This window comes from Leucopleurus acutus (genome assembly GCF_964270905.1).
Source record: "Leucopleurus acutus genome assembly, chromosome: 2".
Taxonomy (NCBI): Eukaryota; Metazoa; Chordata; class Mammalia; order Artiodactyla; family Delphinidae; genus Leucopleurus; species Leucopleurus acutus.
Window position 1 is genome coordinate 183144498 of NC_139143.1, and position 5057 is coordinate 183149554.

Here is a 5057-nt window from a genome sequence, read left to right on the forward strand (position 1 = left end):
TCTTGCTTTGTCACAGGTTCAAGTTCACTCTGTCTTTCAACAGATTCCCTCTCCTCACTGTTCTGCTTAGTACAACTTTGCATTTGACAGAGCTCCGTAATTGCAGGAATGTGTAGAATGTTTACTCTGGCTGATTTAAATAGGGCAGCAAATCGTCTGACATTCCTCCCCTTAAGAGATGGAGAGCTGTGTCCCTCCCCTTGAATCTGGGCAGGTTTCTGACTGCTGACACCAATAGAGTATAGCTAACATGACACTATGGGACTTTTAAGGCCAGGGCCCTCTTTCTCAACCTTTTTTATTCATTATTTTCCCCCTAGAAAGCCTTTTTAGACATTTTCTCCTACTTGCATTTCCAACTCCATAATATTTTAATTCCACAAATATAGTTCTTGTACTGTATGTATATCTGTGTTTTTTTACACAAAAAATAATGTTTTTCACACCTTTTCATGAATCAACTTTCGACCCCAGAAAGCAATATCACCTCTGTTGAAAATGCTTGGACTAGGCCATAAAAGGCCAGGTAGCTTCCCATGGATTCTCTCGGAACTCTACTCTTGGAGCTTTTAGGTGCTATGCATTAAGTGTATATATAGTATATATATATATATAAAGACTACCCAGCAGCTGCCATGCTAGACAGACCATCTGGAAATACAACATATAGAGAAAGATGCCCCATAAGCTCAGCTATTCCAACCATCAGTCATGGGAGTCTTCCCAGCCCAGGCTCCAGACATGTGAGTAAAGAATCCTTCAAGAGGACCCCAGCTCCAGCTGCTGTCTGACTGTAATCACATTAGAGATACCAAGCCAGATTTGCCCAGACGAGCCAATCCCCAGAACCAGAGAGATAATAACACAATTTGATCACTATGCTCTCACATGGTTTATTACCCAACAGATAGCCAGAACACTTACAATGTACCAAAAGCTATCCTAAGAATTCCACACATATTAATTCATTTTATTCTCACAATATCCTATGAAGTAAGTATATACATTTCACAGATGGATTCAATTCTGGCAACTCATCTAAGAAGAACCGTAGGACTGCACTTTGCTTGGGAGCTACTGCTCCATGGCTTCTTCTAGCTGTAACGTTTTTTGGTTCTTCTACCCATCATAATACCTGTTTATACATTCTTTTATTCAACAAGCATTTATTAGTCATCACAAGCTAGGTACCATGCTAAGCATTAAGGATAACAAAATTAGTTAAAAGTCATAGCTCCTATACTCATGGAGACTGCAATCTAACAGAGAGATAAAAATGTTATCAATTCAGTTTGATAAAAATTATGATAAGTGTAAGGCCAGAATGCTATGGACACAAGTGGAGACCCAAACCAGAAGAGGGGCAGGGGGAGGACAGGGAAGCCTTTCTTGGAAAGAGTGGCCTTTGGAAAGAGTTTTAAGAGAGAAGAGACACATGAAGGGTCTGAGATGGTAGTATAGGAAAACCCTGAGCTCACCTCCTCCAACGGACACACTGAATCTACACCTACATGTAGAACAATTCCTCCAGAAGAAAACCTGAAGACTGACTGAATAGCTACTGCCTGTAGAAGGACCACATAGAAATGTGTAGGAAAGACAGAGAATGGTATCCACAGGAACCCCACTTCTAACTCAGTGACCGACAGTAAGGAGGGATATTGCTGAGGAGCTAAACGCAGACTCACCCACACTGGGACACTGAGAAAACAGCAGTTTAAAGGGCACCTAGACTAGAGGGGAAATAAATCCATTTACTAACCTTAGAGCTTCTGCCAAATGGGCAAGGAGCCTTCTCCAGGATTGGAGGTACCAGTGAGCACCATTGTTTGAGTCCCTCCAGGACTTCCCTTGGCCCACACCCACTCCAGCTCCAGCCTTCTGCCAAAGTGGCCTCAGGCACGGTGCCCCTAAGGGACTTCCCCTGGCACAGGCCCATTTCGGCCCCAGCCATACTGTCAAAGCCACCAGTTACAAGCAGTCTATACAGGGGACACATCGCTTCTCGGCCTTTTGGCTAAGATCAAGTGTATACAGGGGACACTTCCTTACAAGGCCACTCCTTCAAGACCAGGAGAGTAGCTTTTCTGCCTAATTTATAGAAACATAAAATGAAGGTCAAACAAAATGAGAGGGCAGAGAAATGTGCACTCTACATAGGAGCATCTAGATATAAAAAGTAAATATTATCAGAAATAAAGGGAGAAATTGATAACACAATAATAGTAGGGGACTTTAATACTCCACTTACATCAATGGATAGATTATCCAGACAGAAAATCAATAAGCAAACACTGGCCTTAAACAACACATTATATTAGATGGACTCCCTCTCTCCCTCCCTCCCTCCCTCCCTCCCTCCTTCTCTCTCTCTCTCTCTCTCTCTCTCTCTCCATATATATATATATATATATATATATATATATATATATATATATATATAAAATATTCCATTTAAAAGCTGCAGAATACATGTTCTTTTCAAATGCACATGGAACATTCTCCAGAATAGATCACATGCTAGGCCACAAAACAAGTCACCATAAATTTAAGAAGATTGAAATCTTCTCAAGTACCTCTTCCTACCACAATAGTATGAAGAAAAAAGAAAAAGAAAATTATAGGCCAATGTCCCTGATGAATATAGATGCAAAAGTTCTCATCAAAATATTTGCAAACCAAATGCAACAATACATTAAAAGGATCATACGTCATGATCAAGTGGGATTCATTCAAGGGATGCAAGAATGTTTTGACATCCATAAATAAATCAATGTGATACACCACATTAACAAAACAAAGGATAACAATCATATGACCACCCCAATAGATGCAGAAAAGGGATTTGACAAATTTCAACATCCATTTATGATTTAAAGAAACTTTCAACAAGCAGGTATATAGAGAACAGAACTGAACCTAATAAAGGCCGTATATGACAAACCCACAACTAATATAATAGTCAATGCTGAAAAGCTGAAAGCTTTTCCTCTAAAATCAGGAACAAGAAGACAAGGATGCCCACTCTCAACACTTTTATTAAACCTAGTATTGGAAGTCCTAGCCACAGCAATTAGGTATGAAAAAGAAATAAAAGGCATACAAATTGGAAAGGAAGAAGTAAAACTGTCACTATTTGCAGATGATGTGATACTACATATAGAAAACCCCAAAGGTTTCACAAAAAACAATGAACTATCAGAAAGAGAAAGTAAGAAAACAACCCCAGTCTTTCCCCCCGCTGCCCACGAGCTTGGGGATGGAGTCCTGGAGCAACTCGGGCTCGGGAGCAGAGGGCCTGTGGTGACAGGACTCCCAGGAGCCATGTTGTCAGAAGTCCGCTAGTGTCTGCTCCAGCGAAAGTCATCCTTCATGGAGAGCATGCCGTGGTCCATGGCAAGGTAGCACCGGCTGTGGCCTTGAACTTGAGGACATTCCTCTGGCTTCAGCCCCACAGCAATGGGAAAGTGGGCCTCAACTTACCCAACATTGGCATCAAGTGGGCCTGGGATGTGGCCAAGCTTCAGATGCCGGACACCAGCTTTCTGAAGCAAGATGACATCACAGCACTCACCCCAGAGCAAGTGGAGAAGCTGAAGGAGATGGCGGGCTTCCCCAAGGACTGTGCCGACCATGAGCACCTGGCTGTGCTGTCCTTCCTTTACTCGTACCTGTCCATCTGCCAGAGTCAGAGAGCCCTGCCCAGCCTGGATGTCACCGTGTGGTCGCAGCTGCCCACTGGGGCCAGCCTCGGCTCCAGTGCCACCTACTCCGTGTGTTTGGCGGCTGCCCTCCTGACAGCATGCAAGGAGATCCCAAACCCGCTGAAGGATGGCGAGGCCGCCAGCAGGTGGACCAAGGAGAACCTGGAACTAATTAACAAGTGGGCCTTCCAGGGGGGAGGGTGATTCATGGGAACCCCTCCAGAGTGGACAACGCTGTCAGCACCTGGGGAGGAGTGCTCCAATACCAGCAAGGGAAGATTTCATCCTTAAAGAGGCCGTCAGCTCTGAAGATCCTGCTGATCAACACCAGAGTCCCTCAGAGCACCAAGGCCCTGGTGGCCGGCATCAGGAGCAGGCTGCTGAAGTTCCCAGAGATCATGGCTCCCTTCCTGACCTCCATAGACGCCATTTCCCTGGAATGCTAGCGGGTGCTGGGGGAGATGGCAGTGGCCCTGGCCCCAAAGCACTACCTCGTGCTGGAGGAGCTCATTGACACGAACCAGCACCATCTGAATGCCCTCGGTGTGGGCCATGCCTCGCTGGACCGGCTGTGCCAGGTGACCATGGCCCACAGACTGCACAGCAAGCTCACTGGCGCAGGTGGCAGGGGCTGTGGCATCACACTTCTCAGGCCATATCTGGAGCATCCAGAGGTGGAGGCCATGAAGCAGGTGCTGACCAGCTGTGGGTTTGACTGCTGGGAAAACGGCATCGGTGCCCCTGGTGTCTCCATCCACATGGCCGCCTCCCTGGATGCCCCTGTCCGGCAAGCCCTGGATAGCCTCTGAGATGAAACCACCCCACCACGAAGCCCCTTCTCAGATTATTCTGGGCACTGGAGTTGGCCTCTGTTCTGGCTAGTGGGCACCCAGCTCCTGATGTTGACTGGGAGGCCCCCAGCCCCTCTGTGATGCCCCTCCCACTGGCCATGCCCCCAGTCCCTGGAGTGAGTCAGGTGGCCCAGAAGCCATGTCTGTGTTCTACAACATTCTCTTGAGCCATGTGGAGTCCTCTGAGACTCAAGGGTCTCTTTCTTGTCCTCCCTGAAGCACCCACAGACCCACAAATTCCCTGGCAGAGCTGCTTGGATCCCAGATGCAGGGGTCTGGTTCCCAGAGCAGCAGGCCTTCTCCCTCCCTCCACCTCTGCTCACCTCCCCCAGGAAGCCTTCCCAGGCTGTTCTCTCCAGCTAGACTGTGGGTCCCCCTAGGGGGTGTCTGGGTGGTGGTCTTTGTCTTCTACCCTGCAGCCCAAGGGTTGGCCTACATCTAGAAGGGTGGATGTGCAGTTTCTTCCGGTCTGAACCCAAGGGGTTTGCAGAAAAGATGGCAA

The 5057-nt window shown here is 46.9% G+C and overlaps 1 pseudogene across 1 annotated transcript; it reads left to right on the forward strand.

Annotated features, from left to right (window-relative positions):
* The first annotated feature begins 3324 nt into the window (after positions 1–3324).
* Positions 3325–4513, forward strand: LOC309975944 (mevalonate kinase-like; annotated as a pseudogene). Its single transcript has one exon. The product of its transcript is annotated as a mevalonate kinase-like (transcript).
* Positions 4514–5057: the final 544 nt, after the last annotated feature.